This window comes from Bubalus kerabau, chromosome 2 (assembly GCF_029407905.1).
Source record: "Bubalus kerabau isolate K-KA32 ecotype Philippines breed swamp buffalo chromosome 2, PCC_UOA_SB_1v2, whole genome shotgun sequence".
Classification (NCBI taxonomy): Eukaryota; Metazoa; Chordata; class Mammalia; order Artiodactyla; family Bovidae; genus Bubalus; species Bubalus kerabau.
This window is the reverse complement of record NC_073625.1, coordinates 117,839,948-117,859,668: the sequence shown is the minus strand read 5'-3', so window position 1 is coordinate 117,859,668 and position 19,721 is coordinate 117,839,948. Positions and strand designations below refer to the sequence as shown.

The 19,721-nt window shown below is 46.1% G+C and overlaps 1 protein-coding gene across 14 annotated transcripts in view; it reads left to right on the top strand.

Moving 5' to 3' along the window:
* Positions 1 to 19,721, top strand: part of PIGZ (phosphatidylinositol glycan anchor biosynthesis class Z) — a 57,305-nt gene that overhangs the window by 32,773 nt on the left and 4,811 nt on the right. For 2 of the 14 annotated variants that reach the window (XM_055568583.1, XM_055568574.1), the window contains 2 exons: positions 9,258 to 9,362; positions 14,192 to 14,476. The gene's annotated coding sequence lies outside the window, so the exon portion shown is untranslated. Of the gene's footprint in view, positions 1 to 331; positions 462 to 2,707; positions 3,093 to 3,148; positions 4,482 to 5,464; positions 5,561 to 6,338; positions 6,767 to 9,257; positions 9,363 to 13,820; positions 13,945 to 14,191; positions 14,477 to 18,969; positions 19,247 to 19,322; positions 19,407 to 19,721 lie in introns of those variants that run through there. The other 12 variants (XM_055568576.1, XM_055568575.1, XM_055568577.1 and 9 more) reach the window with 12 other exon arrangements.

The window sequence follows — 19,721 nt, the reverse complement described above, 5'->3', positions numbered from 1 at the left end:
AGAGCAAGAAAATGGTGCTTGTTTCATTAAACATGACGGTGGTGATACAAAATAACATTTCTGGAGCTTTCATTACATCCTGGGGATTAGAGCTCTAAACAAGTAATATTATTTAATGCTGTTGTGTTTCATGGTAACAATTACTGATTTTTATATACTACAGAAGTATATGCCTACTTCTGAGGTAGGCAGGCAGGTATTACTACCCCCATTTTATAGGTGAGAAACATGAGGCTTAGGGGATTTAAGTAAGTAATGTAGGATCACACAGCTGAGGGAGGCAGACCTAGGTCATACTCCTCACATCCACTGGTTTCCCTTCCTGCTTTAGGGAGATGAGGTTTCCACGCTCGAGATCAGAACTCTCATAGGTCCCAGCAGAGGCTGAACCAGGTGAACACACTCGATGTCTGAGCACTTACTGTCATACAGGAGCAGAAGATGTTAGTAGAATCATTAAGGTAGGCCATTAAATCAATAGTTTTTTTTTTTTTTACAAATTTTATTAAAAATTTATTAAAAATTTTAAAAAACTGTATACTTTCTTAAAAAATTGATCAAGTAATTGTTGGATTAGTGAAGTTCACTCTGGAAAATTCTGTCTAAAATTTATTCAGGATTTGTGTAACTTGGATTAAGTGTTTTAATTCAAATCTTCCTTTGGGCTAAAAGTGTCCTTTGAATCAAATGGCAAGGTCCAAATACCATGATGATAATGTTACGGCTGCTTCCTCCCATCCTTGGCCTGGGGGGCCAAGAGGAAAAGCTGCTTTGTTAAGGAGGCTAAGGAAATGGTACAACAGAGGATGAGATGGCTGGATGGCATCACCATCTCGATGGATGTGAGTTTGAGTCAACTCTGGGAGATGGTGATGGACAGGGAGGCGTGCTGCGATTCATGCGGTCGCAAGGAGTCGGACGTGACTGAACTGAACTGAAGGAATGGTAAAGCAGGCAGGACACCCCACCACCACCAAGGCTCCTGAGCTGACTGGGAACAGAGAGTTGGGAGGGCATTGCGATAGCCAGGCCATGGGACATTGGTCAGAGCCTTCCTGGCAGAAGAGGGCCAGGGCTATTTCAGGTGACTTACTTCCAAGACATTAGAGCTTTGTGGCTTTCTAGAGGTGACAGTGTCATTTTACAGCTGGAGGAGCTGGAGCACAGACAAAGGAATCAGCCTGCTCAGGATCACACATCTATCTAGTTGTTGGCAGAGCCAGGTCATTACCCAGGTGCTGACTCCGCAGCCCAGCTCCTTCCAGCCCCCGGATCAGAAGGGAAGCACTGTCGCCATAACTGACCTGTGGTTTGTGATCTGGGAAAACCACAGAGGACGTGAGCCAGGACTTCAGCTGTTCCTGAGCCTGCACCGCCTGAGACCTTTGTCCCATTCCAAGTGGGCCCAGGGCAGAGAGAGGAGGAACTGAAGTCATTTCCAACACTGTCTTCCAGTTTCCTAGAGAGTCTAGTCCTGATTTCAGATGTTGACGGGGAGGAAGAAAATCAAGGAGGGGGCACAGAGGAAGAGCAACGGGACTAGAGGACCAGAAGAGGGCTCTGAGCAGAGATGAGAAGGCCTCAGGATTACTAGGTTACGTCTTCAGGCTAAGAAAAGGCTTACATACCAGGCTGCTGTTTTTCATGTATACGCACCTGAACATTTTTAGCTGTGTGCATGTATTACTTTGATTGACAATGTAGACTAAAGCAGGAAAGACTTCCATTAGACAGGAAACTGAAGAGTGCCAGAGCACTGCCCTGGCAACTAGAGAGATTAAGATCTCAGGGAGCCAGGGGGCCCAGGGGAAGGGCAAACAGCACCTTCCATCTAGGCCAGAGTGGAGAAAATGAGCCCTTGTCTATACTGTATTCAGTACTTAAAATATCTGGTATTTACTATATGCAAATAATATCTCAATAAAGTAGGTAGGGTTTTTTGTTGTTGTTTTTTAATGTGACGGCTGCTGCGAAGCATGAAAGGGAATACAGGTGAAAGGATTCTGCTCAAGACCTTCCAAAAAACCTTTGACTGGGCACAGAGGGTGGGCGTCTATCCTCCAAGCCAGGACAGCCTCTCAAGAGGCTTCATGCAACACTCTCCCGCTAGGGGGCAGTAGTTACCAGCGACCGCGCTCCGTCCACAGCCCCGGGCGTGGGCAGGGACCCAGAGGGACCCCGGAGGTGACAAGGTGCCCAGTGGCGCACTGAGCTCAGTCCTGGAGCCCATAAGTTGGGGTCGCTCACCCCGCGGAGGGACCGAGAGCGGCAGGCCCGGCGGGTCTCACCTTGGGGGAAGGGAGCCTGAGCTCCAGGGCACACAGTGACCTCCTCCGGCCCTGGCTGTCGGGCAGCCCTGGGCCAGTGACCTGTCCCCCACCTGCGGAATGTAGAGGGCGGAAGCGGCACCCGCCCCTGGCCTGTTTTCAGGGTGCAGGACGCCGCGGCAGTGGCTGCCAAGAAGCTGCGTCTGGGTGAAATACACCCTGCGTCTCCTGCGCCGCTGCCCAACCCGGCTGGCGGAGCTTCGCCGCCGCGCCTGTCTTCCCCGACCTGCTCTGCTGGTGGAGTGGGTCGTCCGAGCAGTAGCAAGCCCCACCCACAGAGAACTCAGAGATCGCCCTTTGGAATGACAAAGAAGCATGGCCTAAAACTGTTCTGCTTAATTGTCCCTGTTGCTAAATAGGCGGATCTCCAGGCGTCGCCAAGGAGGGGGCTGCTAAGGGGATGAGCTGAAAAGCGGGGAGGGGGAGACCAGCCACTGCCCAAGTGCCCAAGGGCCACCGGGGACCCTCCCCCAGCCCTGGGGCTACCCCGCCCTGGTTGTGCGGGTCTCCAGCCCCCTCCACCACACCTCCGCCCCGCCTGGCGCACTGCCTGGTTTGCCTAGTTCCGCTTCGCTGAGGACACGCCGCCCTTTAGTCCGGGCGGCTCCCGACCCACCCCCTACCCGTGGGGCTCTCGCGGGCCGGGCCGGAGGCCGCCAGCTGGGCAGGTGCAGCCGGGAGCAGCGCGCGCTCGGTGAGTCGCCCGAGCGGCTCTGGAAGAGTTGATGGGGATCAAGGAAGAAGGAGGGAAGGTCAGGGAGGAAGGTGACTGTTTCCATTTCTATCTTTGCTAGCTGCCCCGAGACCAGCAGAAGCTAGGGGACTCGGGAGGCCGGCTAAGGAGCTACGGCCTCCACGGTTTTAGGGGCAAATTTCTCCAAACTGGAATCCACTGGCTCTGAGCACTGACCTGCCCCAGCCTAGAGACAGGAAGCCCGCCGTGAGGTTTTCTCAGGACGGGGAAGGGAGGCCGGGGATATCCTCCACTATGGAGCTCTAGCTCTGAACCCAGATAGAGGCCTAGACTTAAATCCTTTCCTACTACTCTGCTGCTGGGGGGTTCTGTAACTTTACTGAGCCTCACTTTCCCCATCTATAAAATGGGGATATAATGCTACCTCCCAGGGTCCCTGTGAAGATGAAATCAAAAGGCAGTGTAAAATGCTGCACAGATAGGTCTTCATTTGCCAGAGAAGAATAACTATTTCTGGTCTCATGGGGTGCACTTTGGGCCAGGCCTATCCTTTCCAAGGGTGAGGGGATGGCCTCCCTGACCAGGAGTCACATGGGAATACAGAAAAGAGCCCTGCTGCAGGAGACCCTGCGGCACTCTGGTCAGTGACTGTCAGGCCTCTGCGTGGGCCGCACAATAGACAAGGACAGTTTTCCTTAAGGAGGACATCCCTCACCAGACCTTCTTCCCAGACACCTTCCCCTCAGAAAACTGAGAACCCCTGTTGAAATTATGAACACCTGAAAACTCCCTGCTACAGAGCCAAGTTCTCATTTTGCAGGTGGGAACTGCAAGGTCAGGGATGGTTACATGATGTTATGAGTTGGTAGAACTACCTTCCTCTTGTCTACTCTCTCTTATGTGTGTTTAATGCTGCGTGCTGCCTTCTCTGTTAAACAAAGGATAAATGTGGGGCCATCTGGGCAGCCAGAGAAGAAGGCACCAGGGTCAGACTGGCATGCTCCCAGGAAAGAGCGCTCTGCAGGGGTTACTGGGGCCCTCTGGGTCCAGGTGAGGATGAAATGCAGCACCAAACAGGAAAATGGACTCAGGAAAGCCACCCTCACTCTCTGAACTTGGGATGGACACTGGAGTTTGGAACAAGACCTTGCCCTAGAGGGACATGGTCCTGGCCAGTTTCGAGCCAGAGAAGACTCTTATCTGTCTGTTGAGCAGGGGCCCCCTTCTCCAACATTTCCTTCCACGCAGTATTTAAAACCTGCTCCTAATACGGGATCCGGATACGGATCCAGATCCGGAGAGGGCTGAACCTTCAGCTTGCTGCCCTTTCCTGTAAGCAACAATCTGGCAGTTTTGTCAGGAAGAAGTTTAAGTTGGAAGATAACATGCGATGGCTGCCATTCTGGGCCATGCTCCTTCACAGCTGCGTCCCCAGAGCAAGATGCTGCGCATACTGAAAGGTAGGGCACCGAGATCCAGCCCCAGGCCTCTGGACTCAGCGAGAAAGACGAGTCTCTCTGCCCAACCGTCCTGTGCTCTAGCCTCCCTGTGGTGCTTTCTTCCCCAGCCACCTTCCCACTCACCCCTACCCACCCCGCGCCCGGCGCAGTGGTTTCTGCTTCTTTGTACCCCTGCCACTAAAATGGTCTCTCCCTGCTGCCTGCACTCAGACATCCCCCCCCCCCCACCCCCCCACTGTGCACACGCGCGCTGGCTACCCCTGACTATGGATATCAGGACCCGCTCCCTGCTCTGCAGTCGAATCTCCGCGGCCCTGGCCTTTATTCCAATCCCTCTTGTTCCCTGTCCTCGCAGAGACACGGGCGGGCTGTGGGATTTGCAGGATTTGGAACCCCGCTGGGCAGCTCAGGGTGCTTACTAGCATAAACAGGCTTGCATACTGATTGGGTTTAGGTGGGTAGTTGCCATGCCCCATGCTGTTGGCTCCGCCCCCTGGTGCTGTTGCCCTCCTCCAGCGTGGTCTCAGCCCCGGGAGCCAGCCGCTGGATGAGCAGCGATTGTCTCCTAAAGAACTCCCACACTTGTTAAGTTCAATGCCCTGCGATGTTGCCCTCCGCTCCAGGGAGATCTATCCTTGACCCTAGCCCCGCAGTGGTCTTATCCAGGTGGACTCAAGGGGCTGAGATGAATCCGAATGGATCCCAGATCTGGGGGACCTCAGACAGGACAGAGAAGCAATGAGACAGCACAGTGCAAGGCCTGCCCCAGGATGTTGCAGAAATGGGCTAGGGAGAGCTTCTCAGGGGGTCCAGACAGTTTGTTTAATCCATCTTCACGACAGCCCTGAGTAGGGTTATACTCATTTTACAGATAAATAATACATTGGAGTTGAGAGACTAAGTGCTCTTTCACCATGACAGAGCAAGAATTTGGAACTAGGTCGGTTCAGTGCCAAAGCTTGTCTTAACCTCCATATTTTAAGGGTATCCTGCAAAGGAAGCAATGTGAGCAAAGAACAGAGGAGGAGACTACAGAAAAACGTCATGTTTCTGGAGCACCGAGCTCTGTACACAAAGAGGTGAGAGTGGAGGCTGGAGAGATTGCTGAGGACCTTGGAGAGCCTTGGAAGTCATAATCAGCAATGTGGACTTGGTCCTGAGGGTGGTGAGGGCCTGACCCCCCCACCCCCCTTCAGAGGTTTTATACAGGAGAGTAACGGATGCTCTCTGGGTGCAGTTAGGAGTGTGGGTTCAGGTGGGAGAGGAAAAGCAGAGAAATTAGTGTGGCCTACTTTAGACAATCTTGCTTCTCAATATTTTATTATGCACACATAGAAAATGATTCGTTTTTAAGATGGAAGATGACCCTTGGGTCTCTGGACTCAATACCTGGATAAACTAGTTCCCTCTCTGCTGCAGGGAACACGGGGGCGGGGCAGGGGGGCTGGCAGTAGGGCAAGTCATTGGGAAATGATATGTTCTTTTTGGCTGCCCTGTGTTTGAGGGAAGTGCAGAAGCCTAACAGGAAGTGGATTAGATTTCTGGAGTCAGACTGGGTCCAACTCCTACTTGCATCAGTCTACTCAGTTGGTTGCTTTGAGTAAAAAAACTTAATCTCTCTAAACCTATTCTTTCATCTGTAAGATAGGGATAAGAATAGAATTTTAGGGTTGTGATGAGAGTAAAATGAGATAACGTACTGTGCCCAGAGCATGAAAGTCGCTCAGTCTGACTCTTTGTGACCCCATGGAATAGTCCATGTAATTCTCCAGGTCAGAATACTGGAGTGGGTAGCCATTCCCTTCTCCAGAGGATCTTCCCAACTCAGAGATCGAACGCAGGTTTTCCACATTGCAGGTGGATTCTTTACCAGCTGAACCACCAGGAAAGCCCAAGAATACTGGAGTGGGTAGCCTATTCCTTCTCCAGTGGATCTTCCAAACCCAGGAATTGAACCAGGGTCTCCTGCATTGCAGATTCTTTACCAGCTGAGCTACCAGGGAAGCCCCTGCCTGGAGCATAAGTATCTTAAAATGGCAACTCTATTATTATTTTTATTTATTATTAGTAAATCTGAATCTCAGGAAAAACAATTTCTGAAGTCATCAAAAGGAAATGGAAATCATGAAAATAAATGATATGCCCCAAAGAGTGTGGATGATGAGGAGGAAGTACTTCGTGGACAGTAGTGGACAGAGGAAGAAGGCGCCTAAGAAGAAATGGTCAGAGGAAAAGAAGGAAAGCCATCGATCAGAGCCTGGTGTCATAGAAGCCACACACATGACGTAGCTACACAGCCAATCCTCTGTCTCACTTCCTCCTTCTAATAGAACCTGATGTTGTTAGGGTAAACCCTCTTCTCTGGATGTCTGTGTGCCTTAAAGGTGGCAGCCAAGTGCCCCAACTTCAAACCAGGAAATGGGTCCTCAATGGAAATCCCATTTCCCTTGCCACTGATTGGTTTAGGAAGGTGTATCTGATACCCTTCTGGCCAATGGGACTTAGTGAAAAGTCAGGTGGGGGACATCTAGAAATGATTCCTTTGATTTAAAGAGATGTACATGCAAATCAAAACCATAATAAATACCAGTTCACATCCACTAGGATGACTAGAATTTAAAAAGCCAGATAGCAACAAATGTTGGTCATGATTTGGGAAATTCAGAGTCCGTACTGATGGTGGGAAGCACTTGGAAAAGAACCTGGCTGGCTGTCAAATGACTAAACACAAAGTTACCATGTGACCCAGCAGTTCCACTCTTAGACATATGCCAAGGGAAATGAAACTGTGTTTCCACACAGAACCTTCTAGGCAAGTGCTTATAGCAGCAGCATTCATGATATCTAGAAGTTCAACTCAGATATTCATCAACAGATGAATGGATACACAAATGTGGTATAGCCATAGAATGGAATAGCACTTGGCTATTTGGGGAAGGAAATGGCAACCCACTCCAGTGTTCTTGCCTGGAGAGTCCCAAGGACGGGGGAGCCTGGTGGGCTGCTGTCTATGGGGTCGCACAGAGTCGGACACGACTGAAGCGACTTAGCAGCAGCAGCAGCATAAAAAAGGAAATCAGTAATGATACCTGCTACAACATGGATGAACCTTGGAAACATTCTAAGTGAGAGAAGCCAGCCACCAAAGACCACATACTATATGACTCCATTCATATGAAAGTCCAGAACACGAAACCTATAGAGACAGAAAATAGATTAGTCGGGGCTTAGGGCTGGGGTGGTAAGCAGGGGAATGGGATATGAGGTTTCTTCTTGGAGGTAAATATTCTGAAGATGATGATAATGATTACACATATCTGTGAATATACTAAAATCACCGAACTATATACATTAAATGAATTGTATGCATGTTAGTTATATGTCAATAAAACTATTTTAAAAGAAGCAACAACAAAAAAAGACATGCATAAAAAACACAGACTCTTCTCCACATTGTCTTGTTTAGATGGGATGGCTGGAAGGGCACCAGCCGTCTTGCTGCCCGCGTGAGGATGATGTCTAATAATAAGAAAGGCAGAATCACAAAGATCACCAAGAAGCCCAAAGGAACCTTGGCAGCAGCAAACTCTGCTCGTCTTGTTATGTGATGTGATAAATTGTTTACACCGTTTTGAGTCAGGGTTTTTGTTGATATTCTCCAACAATCATGTACTTTTTAATCCCCAAGGAGTTTCATATAGGAAAACAGTTGCTTATGAAAACTTCAGAGGTGCTGGATGGGCAGGCTCAAGCTGACCCTCCAGGAACGTCTCCTAGAAGCTGCAAAACTGACCCATTGTTGGAGCTACTACCTTTGTCCCCTGTCAGGAGGGTGGGACACAGGAAGCCACTCCTGCAATGATTAAGTTCAAGAACACAGAGCAAACACAACATTGTAAATCAACTATACTCCAATAAATTATTTTTTTTAAAGAAACACAACGTATTACTTGTGACCTCGGAATCAGCAATGTGGTTGTGACCTCATAACCCAAAGATCTTTGCTCCCTGTCAGCACCCTAACGAAGCTGGTGAGTGAAACTGGAGCACTGATTGAGAAAACTTACCCGCCTCCTTGACCTTACCACCAGAAGAAAGCAACGCAGCAGGAGGATGGCCTCCACTCGATTCTACCTTCTGGATGTCTCCCATCTAAGGCCCAACTCCTACTTCCATCTCAGATCTCTCCTCTGAAGTCATTTTTCCTTCTGCCGGATATATATTTGTGTATACGTCTACATGTGTGTATATATGTATGCTGCTGCTGCTGCTGCTAAGCCGCTTCAGTCGTGTCCGACTTTGTGCAACCCCATAGACAGCAGCTCACTAGTCTCCTCTGTCCCAGGGATTCTCCAGGCAAGAACACTGGAGTGGGTTGCCATTTCCTTCTCCAATGCATGAAAGTGAAAAGTGAAAGTGAAGTCGCTCAGTCGTGCCCAACTCTTAAGTGACCCCATGGACTGCAGCCTACCTGGCTCCTCCATCCATGGGATTTTCCAGGCAAGAGTACTGGAGTGGGGTGCCATTGCCTTCTCTGTGTATATATATATCTCCTTTCAAATGTCCTAGGATCTTCTTGTGAAGGTCTTTCAGTTTTGGTTTACCTGAAAATACCTTTGTTTTGTCCTCATTCTTGATTTTTTTTTTTTTCCCTAGACAAAGAAGATAGACTGGTAGTTATTTTCTCTTCTTTTTTCTTTTCTCTATCTGCTTTAGTTCTTGGGGGAAGGAAGGCCGCATACATCTGGACAATTTGACTGTTCTCTTTCCCCACAGAGTGGACCAGATTGCAAGGTGGAGCCTAGGGACCAGAGCTCTTCCAACACAGAGACAGCAGATGAAAGCACAGTGATGGGACACGTGGTCAAGGGGGAAAAGCAGGTGAGTGTGGGATGGAGTTTCACTGGTGTGGCAGAGCTGGTCATTGGCCAAGAAGCTCTGGGTGGTCTCGGGATAAGCACAAGGGGAGGGTGCACTTCTCAGAGCCACAGCCCAGGAGAATACGTCCCTGGCCCCAGGAAGGCACAAGCAGTGCCCACACAGCCCCGGCCTAACCGACCTGTGACTGTTTTCTTTCAGCGTATAAATATTCTCTTTCATGAAGGCCTGCTGCCTACAGCCACTTTTGATACTAAGTGGCCAGAGTTCAGTTTGGGGATTTCTCTGGTGATCCAGTGGCTAAGACTCTGTGGTCCCAATGCAGAGGGCCCAAGTTCAATCCCTGGTCATGGAGCTAGACCTCACATACCATAACTAAAGATCCCGCATGCCGCAACTAAGACCCAGTGCACCTAAATAAATAAATATTATAAAATAAAAATAAAATCTTAATCAAAAACACAAATGCTTCAACCATAAACCATTAGTTGAAGAAGAAATTACAATGGAATTAGAAAATATTTAGAATCAAAAGCGGATGAAAATATTATATAAGAAAACATGTGGGATGCAGTTAATATAGTATTCAGAGAAAATGTATAACCATAAATATTTCTCATAAGAAAATAAGCTCAAAAATGAATGAGCTCAAAAGTCTCAAAATTAATGAGCTAAGTGTCCATATCAAAATAATACCCCAAAAAGTAAAAGGGAGATAAAACTAAATATAAGAAAAAATTAATTTTAAAAAGATGAACAAGCCAGAAGTTGATTTTTCAAAAATATTCATAACATTGACAAAATTCTGGTGAAAATGATTAAGAGATAAAAAACAGATAATCAATATTAGGAATAGCACAACCAGAAAAGGATACTTGTCATGCAATAAATATAAAAAAATATATAAAGAATTCCTATACATGGTAAGAAGAAGACAGCCAATGGTTCAAAAGGAATTCCACAGAAGGAACGCCCTTTCACAAACATTTGAAAAGGTGTTGAGGACTTGCCTCGTGGCCTGGTGATGAGGACTCTGCTTTCCCACTGCAGCGGGCACATGCTCGATCCCTGGTCAGGGAACTAAGATCCTGTGTACCAAAAAAGAAAAGGTTAGTAATCAGGGAAATACATGCTAATACCTACAAGATTCACAAAATCAAACATCAGACAATACAAAATATAAACGAGCATATGAAACAGGGGCTCTCCACTATCTGCTAAGCAGTAGTGACCTTTGGGAAACAGCCTTGTTTGATGAAGCTAAAAGTGTGCATACCCATATATATCTTTTGCCTAAAACATTATGTTTTTCTTAATCTTACTGAAAATATTCTTTCTTTTCTGAATTCTTTCTTCCTTTAACTACAACATCTTCATTTTAATATAAAATTTATCCTTCTTATTTTCTTATGATAATGAAATTTGACCTTTTCTTTTAAAGTGGAGATTTAGCCCCTCATCTAGTTGATCTTAAACATTTTAGTATCATGATTGTATTAAAAAATACTGAGGACCCCCAAAGAGCTTTTTATGTGAGGTGTAACTATTGCTATTTACCATATTAGAAATTAAAACTGAGAAATATTTTTAAAGATAAAGTATGCATACCCTATGACTCAGAGATTCCAATTCTAGGTATGTACTTCAGAGAACTCTTGAATAAGAATCTTATAGCAGTGTTATTAAGAATAAAAAAGAAAAAGCTTGTAAACCCCTGGCAATAACCTAGCTGGTAAATAACAGTAGAAGGGTAAGTAAGCTTTAGTATATTCACCAGTGGAATTCATATAGCAATGAAAGGAACTGCAGCTTCAGAGAACAACCTGGTAAATACCATTATCAAATGTTGAATAAAAAAAGCAAGTTATCAAGGAGTTACATAATGAATTACCCCATTAATCTAAAATTCAAACACAGTTATAAACACTGAATTATTTACAGTGTGATGGTCAGTTTTTTTGTGTCCACTTGGCTAGAGTTCCCAGTTATTCAATCAAATACTAAGTGTTGCTGTGAAGGTATTTGGTAGATGCATAAAAGCCCACAAACAGTTGATTTTAAGTAAGGGGGAAAGTGAAGTGAAAGTGAAAGTGAAGTCGCTCAGTTGTGTCCGACTCTTTGCGACCCCATGGACTGCAGCCTATCAGACTCCTCTGTCCATGGGATTTTCCAGGCAAGAGTGCTGAAGTGGATTGCCATTTCCTTCTCCAGAGGATCTTCCCAACCCAGGAATTGAACCCTGGTCTCCCTCATTGCAGGCAGATGCTTTACCATCTGAGCCACCAGGGAAGCCCAAGTAAGGGGGATTATTCCAATAATAATCTGAATAGACCTGATGCAATCAGTTGAAAGTTCTTCAGAGCAGAACCAAGGTTTTTCTGAGTAAGAAGAAACTCTCCACAGTGGACTGCAGCTTCAACTTCTGCCCAAAAGTTGCAGCCTGCCTTTCCTAATGGCCTGCCCTACAGATTTCAGACTTGCCTAGCCAGCCCCACAAATGCATAAGCCAGTTCATTGCAATAAATCTTAAAACTGGTCTCCTACTGATTCTCTTTCTCTGGTTGACCCTTGACTTTTGGATTTTGGTACTGGAGGTGGTTCTGGAGGAATAGAATTTTTTTTTTTTAATTTATTTATTTGGCTACATTGGGTCTTAGTTGTGGCAGAGGGGATCTTTTCAGTTCAGTTCAGTCACTCAGTCATGTCCAACTCTTTGTGACCCCCATGGACTGCAGCATGCCAGGCTTCCTTGTCCATCACCAACTCCCAGAGCTTGCTCAAACTCATGTCCAATGAGTCAGTGATGCCATCCAACCATCTCATCCTCTGTCGTCCCCGTTTCCTCCTGCCTTCAATCTTTCCCCAGCATCAGGGTCTTTTCAAATGAGTCAGTTCTTTACATCAGGTTGCCAAAGTATTGGAGCTTCACCTTCAGCATTAGACCTTCCAATGAATATTCAGGGTTGATTTCCTTTAGGATTGACTGGTTTGATCTCCTTGCAGTCCAAGGGACTCACAAGAGTCTTCTCCAACACCACAGTTCAAAGCATCAATTCTTTGGTGCTCAGCCTTCTTTATGGTCCAACTCTCACATTCATACATGACTACTGGAAAAAAACCATAGCTTTGACTATGCAGAGCTTTGTCGGTAAAGTAATGTCTCTGCTTTTTAATATGTTGTCTAGGTTTGTCGTAGCCTTTCTTTCAAACAGCAAGCATCTTTTAATTTCATGGCTGCAGTCACCATCCACAGTGATGTTGGGGCCCAAGACAATAAAGTCTGTCACTGTTTCCATTGTTTCCCCATCTATTTGCCATGAAGTGATGGGACTGGATACCGGGATGTGAACTCTGAATTGCAGCATGTGGGATTTAGTTTCCAACAGGAAATTACCCTAGAGGAACAGAATCTTAAGGATGAATTCTCTGAACATATCCTGGATTTTCTGGAACTGGATCTGTAGTCTGATTAGAGTTCAAGGCACTAAGGTAAAGAGGGTACTGGTAGTCCATGGAGGGATGATATTAGAAACATGAAAAATATTGCTGTTGGATACTCCAGGCAAGGTTTTGAGTGATGTTCAAACATTTTAGTTAAACTAAATAGTAATAATGAGAGTGCCTGGTAGTTCCTAACTGCTGGACAAAATGGGAAAAGAAAAGGATGAGCTCATGACTTCAAATGCCCAGCTCAAGATCCTCATAAAATGACCCCCAAACTTGCTGAAAAACAAATCCAGTATCTCACCCAGTGAGTGGCTGAGTTACAAGGCAAATTAAATTCCCGGTCTCAATGGTATCTACTGTTAAAAGGAGGGCATTGACTGGGAAGAGATGGGATACTGTTGGAATGAGAACAAATTGGAAGACCCTGACAGAGATGGGGATGTGGAGTCCCTGAATTCTGATGAGACTATTTGACCAGCACGAATGCATCTGAGGGGACTAACTCTGCATTGAAAACTGTAATGGCCTCCCTGAAGCAGCTGCTTTACAAGACAGTGCTGTTCCTCCTCAGGACCCTCCCCCACCACTCCCTTCACTTCTAGATCTATCATTAGACTCAGGCAAGTCCCAGCACGACCCTAAAGGTCGTGTACCAAGTGTAACCCACAGGGAGGTGTACTCTACACCAAAGGCTGCACAATTTTCCCAGTTGAGCAGACAGCCAGCCAGTGAATATATAATTTAATGTCAGAGTGGAATCACTGTGCAAGACCTGCTCCCCAGCCCCAGGAGGGGCAGAGGACACACTTTTCACCAGCAAAGGAATGACGTCCCTCCCACCCCTGCAGCCTCACCCCACCAAGCCAGGCAGAGGCAAGAAGGGCCATGACTCACCTTTACCAGTACTTTTCCAAGTCCCTCTGATCAGACCGGTGTGTCATGTGCTCCACCCTGAACCAATCAATGTGGGCAGTGGGATGGCAAATGTTATTTGACTTAAACCTTTCAGGATCTATACCTGGGTTTGGGGATGGAATTAAATCCCAAGCCACATAGCTGAAAATAGGTGATAGAGGGTGAGGAGTGCAAGTTCTGAATGTGAATTCTAAGTGCTATTATCCGGAAGGGGGAATAGATGGTGAGCATTAAACAGGATCAATTTCCTGTCGCTGCAGAAGGAAAACAGAACAGACTCAGGACCCAGGCTTGTTCTGTAACTACTCACAGCAGAGCAGGGCAGGCTGGTTTCTGTGCTCCCAGTCAGCGTAATGGATTTGGTATTTTAATCTAATCATGCGGTAAAAGTTCTTTACTTAGAGAAAAGCTCCAAACCCATGCAAAATGTATCTTGACAATTGGACTAAAGCAAATCCTGTTTATTTTAGTAGTCAGTAGAAGTGCTGGAGGAGACCGAGGACAGCATGTGACCCATGAGCTGGACTCTGGCCACTGGAGGCCCCTAACCCCCTCCCCATCCTTGGAATGTGTGTTCTGCTTGCCTTCCTCACGCCAGAAACTGCCCAAGAACAGAACTCTGATAGTCCTGTGGTGCTGAGACCGTCTGGACAGTGTACATAACGGAGCCCAGTTCAGTCCTCTATGTAAACTTTAGGATTCTGGCAGGCGGTGTGTGGAGGTCTGTTATCCTGCAGCCACCCAAGACAAGCCTGGTAAGTAGGTTCCCTTGCTTCTTAAACCTGCCACCTATCAATCTGCAGTGGTCTACCTCTTTCTTCGGGGCTTCCCTGGTGGCTCAGCTGGTAAAGAATCCTCCTGCAATGTGAGAGACCAGTGTTTGATCCCTGGGTTGGGAAGATCCCGTGGAGAAGGGAATTCACCTCCAGTATTCTGGCCTGGAGAATTCCATGGACCGTATAGTCCATGGGGTTGCAAAGAGTCGGAAATGACTGAGCAACTTTCACTTCACTTCACTTCACCTCTTTCTTCAGGCTTTCCAGGCCCCTTCACCTTCAGAAGCTCCTAAGTAGACTGTGAACTAACACCTAGGTGTCTGGAGCAGCTTTGTTATTTGTGCCTCAACTGAAAATAGTACTAGCAGTCTCCCATCGGTCGCTTACACACGTGGAGTCTGCATGCTAAGTGCCCACCGTGCATGCGTGCGTGCATGTATGCTCAGCTATGTCGGACTCTTTGCGGCCCTGCAGACTGTAGCCCGCCAGGCTCCTCTGTCCATAGAATTTTCCAGGCAAGAATACTGGAGTGGGTTGCCATTTCCAACTCCAAGGAAATCTTCCCAACCCAGGGATTGAACTGGCATCTCTTGCATATCCTGCATTGGCAGGTGGATTCTGTACCACTGACCACCATGCATCAGCTCTCAAATCTCCCTCAACTCTATGAGCTTAATATTATCATCTGACTTTGTCAATGAGGAGTCTGAGGTTAGGGATATAGGCAGCTTGTCCAAGGCAACAAGCTACCTAAGAGCAGGTGGGATCTTAGCCAGGCCTGCAGGCCTGCAAAGTTTGTCCTTTGTGATGGACATTGTGCTTCTTTCCTACCCCTGTCTCCACCGCAAGTCCCTGCACTGTCCTGCAGTATCATACTGGCTGTTAATGAAAAAAAAAAAAATACTGATTAAACCTTTACATCCCAGTACTAAGTTTGACCTCATCTTCTATCTGAAAGATATCTGACTTCCCTGGTGGCTCAGATGGTAAAGCATCTGCCTGAAATGTGGGAGACCCGTGTTCAATCCCTGGGTCGGGAAGATCCACTGGAGAAGGCAATGGCACCCCAGTCCAGTACTCTTGCCTGGAAAATCCCATGGACAGAGGAGCCTGGTAGGCTACAGTCCATGGGGTTGCAAAGAGTTGGACATGACTGAGCGACTAAACTTTCTTTTCTCTCTGAAAACTCTAAAAGTCAGGATATTCACTGGCTCTGGAAAAACAGTCTGTACAATTTAGTTGTAAAGTTTGAGCTGAGGCCCCAAAACTTATCTTTTAAGCTCTGTGAGGTTTTAGTATCAGGAGGCTCCTGGTCAGCATCTGCCAGATTCCTGTTCTGTTGCTTCACTTTGTCTTGTCTCCTCTGTTGTGACTTGATATCACACTTGTGAACAATAGCTGTTTAAGTTCAAGCTCTAAAATATCGAAGCCAGGGAGCAGTTACCATGTTTTTCTGGAGGCGTAACAAACAGACCTGTTTTTCTGCTCACCCGTGATGATACACTCTGCTTCTGGCAGAGGCGTGGGTTGGCGGTGGCCTGCTGCAGGGTTGGGTCACTGAGAGCTGCAGGGCATGCATGGGACCTTTGGAAGGAGGTCACCATCATCTTCATTACCCCCACCATGTATGGTTTCAGGTGAACAGAGCGCCGCCCATCAACAGGAAATTGGGTTAAAGATTTACTGAGCATGGCCCCGCCCATCAGAACAAAACCCATCAGGAAGCTTCCATAAGCCTCTTATCCTTATCTTTCAGGAGGCAGACAGAATGAAAACCACAATCACAGAAAACTAATCAAACTGATCACATGGACCACAGCCTTGTCTAGCTCAATGAAACTATGAGCCATGCCGTGTAGGGCCACTCAAGTCAGACCAGTCATGGTGGAGAGTTCTGCCCAAATGTGGTCCACTGGAAAAGGGAATGGCAAACCACTTCAGTATTCTTACCTTGAGAACCCCATGAACAGTATGAAAAGGCAAAAAGATAGGACACTGAAAGATGAACTCCCCAGGTTGGTAGGTACCCAATATGGTACTGGAGAAGATAATTTTTCCAAACTGGAGAAATAATTCCAGAAAGAATGAAGAGACTAAGCCAAAGAGAAAACAATGCCCAGTTATGGACATGACTGGTGATGGAAGTAAAGTCTGATGCTGTAAAGAACAATATTGCACAGGAACCTGGAATGTTAGGTCCATGAATCAAGGTAAATTAGACGTGGTCAAACAGGAGATGGCAAGAGTGAACATTGACACTTTAGGAATCAGTGAACTAAAATGGACTAGAATGGGCGAATTTAATCCAGATGACCATTATATCTACTACTGTGGGCAGGAATCCCTTAGAAGAAATGGAGTAGCCCTCACAGTCAACAAAAGAGTCCAAAATGTAGTACTTGGATGCAATCTCAAAAATGACAGAATGATCTCTGTTTGTTTCCAAGGCAGACCATTCAATATCACGGTAATCCAAGTCTATGCCCCAACTGGTAATGCTGAAGAAGGTGAAGTTGAATGGTTCTATGAAGACCTACAAGACCTTCTAGAACTAACACCCAAAAAAGATGTCCTTTTCATTAAAAGGGACTGGAATGCAAAAGTAGGAAGTCAAGAGATACCTGGAGTAACAGGCAAATTTGGCCTTGGGGAACAAAATGAAGCAGGGCAAAGGCTGATAGAGTTTTGCCAAGAGAATGCACTGATCATAGCAAACACCCTCTCTCAACAACACAAAAGAAGACTACACATGGACATCACCAGATAGCCAACAATGAAATCAGATTGATTATATTCTTTGCAGCCAAAGATGGAGAAGCTCTATACAGTCAGCAAAAACAAGACCAGGAGTTGACTGTGGCTCAGATCATGAACTCCTTATTGCCAAATTCAGACTTAAATTGAAGAAAGTAGGGAAAACCACTAGACCATTCAGGTATGACCTAAATCAAATCCCTTACAATTATACAGTAGAAGTGACAAATAGAGTCAAGGAATTAGATCTGACAGACAGAGTGCCTGAAGAACTACGGACAGAGGTTCATGACATTGTACAGGAGACAGTGATCAAAACCATCCCCAAGAAAAAGAAATGCAAAAGGGCAAAATGGTTGTCTTAGGAGGCCTTACAAATAGCTGAGAAAAGAAAAGAAGCTAAAGGCAAAGGAGAAAAAAGATACACCAATTTGAATGCAGAGTTCCAAAGAATAGCAAGGAAAGATAAGAAAGCCTTCCTCAGAGATCAATGCAAAGAAATAGTTAAAAACAATAGAATGGGAAAAACTAGAGGTCTCTTCAAGAAAATTAGAGATACCAAGGGAACATTTCATGCATAGATGGGCACAATAAAGGGCAGAAATGGTATGGACCTAACAGAAGCAGAAGATATTAAGAAGAGGTGGCAAGAATACACAGAAGAATGATACAAAAAAGATCTTCCTGACCCAGATAACCACCACGATGGTGTGATCACTCAACTAGAGTCAGACATCCTGGAATGCAAAGTAAAGTGGGCCTTAGGAAGCATCACTACAACAAAGCTAGTGGAGGTGATGGCATTCCAGTTGAGCTATTTCAAATCCTGAAAGATGATGCTGTGAAAGTGCTGCACTCAATATGCCAGCAAATTTGGAATACTCAGCAGTGGCCACAGAACTGGAAAAGGTCAGTTTTCATTCCAATCCCAAAGAAAGGCAATACCAAAGAATGTTCAAACTACTGCACAATTGCACTCATCTCACATGCTAGCAAAGTAATGCTCAAAATTCTCTAAGCCAGGCTTCAATAGTACATGAACCAAGAACTTCCAGACCAGGTATGGTTTTTCCAGTAGTCATGTATGGATGTGAGAGGTGAACCATAAAGAAAGCTGAGTGCCGAAGAATTGATGTTTTTTGAACTGTGGTGTTGGAGAAGACTCTTGAGAGTCTTTGCACTGCAAGGAGATCAAACCAGTCAATCCTAAAGGAAATCAGTCCTGAATATTCATTGAAAGGACTGATGCTGAAGCTGAAACTCCAATACTTAGGCCACCTGATGCGAAGAACAGACTCCTTGGAAAAGACCCTGATGCTGGGAAAGATTGAAGGCAGGAGGAGAAGGGGATGACAGAAGATGAGATGGTTGGATGGCATCACCGATTCATTGGAAGTAAGTTTGAGCAAGCTCTAGGAGTTGGTGATGGACAGGGAAGCCTGGCATGCTGCATTCCATGGGGGCCTCAGAGAGCGACTGAACTGACTGAACAAACACATTGTCAGACTTGTTTTTCTGTTCACCTGTGATGATACACTGGTGTTGATGAAAAGGTCCATCGTGCAGTTAACTCAGATTCCCACTGATCTTTGAGTCATGGGAGTGAGAATCCCCATCAGGAAGAGTCCATTTGGGTTGGTTTAACAAGATACCACAGACTTATAAACAGCATAACCTACACTTACGGCTTATTAACAACATAACCTTATTTCTCACAGTTCTGGAGGCTGAAAGTCTGAGACTACGGTTCTGGCATAATGAGGGCCTTCTTCCCGGTTCACAGTCAGCAACTTCCACTATATCCTCACTATGTGGTGGAAGGAGTGAGGGAGCTCTTTTATAAATGCCTGGTGTCTCATAGGACCACTAATCTTCTTCATGAGGGCCCCATCCTAATGACCTAAGCAGCTTCCGAAGGCCCCACTTCCTGACATCATTACATCAGAATTTCAACATATAAATTTGGGAAGCGCTGTTTCCATCACCTTCCAAAAGGTGGGTTCCAAGGTGTATGAATTTTGGAGGGAGTAAACTGGAGACAATGAAGTCAAATGTAGTTCATTTTTTGCAGAGAAATGGGTGGAATCCATTGAAGTTCCTAAGTTTTCAGAACTCTAAGAGCCAGGCTGCCATGCTTGCTTGTAAATAGGAGCTGGTGAGTAGAATGGGGATGGAGACCCAGATTTGGAAGGTATTTTAATCCTACTTGCAAATATTGTATTTAGACACTTAACAAATATGGTTAGCAAGTAACCAGGTTACTCAGCAGAGGCCTCAGTTTCCCCATATGTAAAATGGAGATAATAAGACTCACTATCTCACTATTGGAGAAGGCAATGGCAACCCACTCCAGTACTCTTGCCTGGAAAATGCCATGGACGGAGGAGCCTGGTGGGCTGCAGTCCATGGGGTCAGGAAGAGTCGGACACGGCTGAGCGACTTCTTTCACTTTTCACTTTAATGCACTGGA